Here is a 216-nt window from a genome sequence, read left to right on the forward strand (position 1 = left end):
CGGAAAAGGACCTGGGGGTGTTGGTGGACAGCCGGCTGAACATGAGCCGGCAGTGTGCCCAGGTGGCCAGGGCGGCCGATAGCATCCTGGCCTGTATCAGAAATTGTGTGGCCAGCAGGACTAGGGAAGTGATCGTGCCCCTGTACTCGGCACTGGTGAGGCCGCACCTCGAATACTGTGTTCAGTTTTGGGCCCCTCACTCCAAGAAGGACGTTG

Source organism: Pygoscelis adeliae, unplaced genomic scaffold (genome assembly GCF_000699105.1).
Source record: "Pygoscelis adeliae isolate BGI_AS28 unplaced genomic scaffold, ASM69910v1 Scaffold124, whole genome shotgun sequence".
Taxonomy (NCBI): Eukaryota; Metazoa; Chordata; class Aves; order Sphenisciformes; family Spheniscidae; genus Pygoscelis; species Pygoscelis adeliae.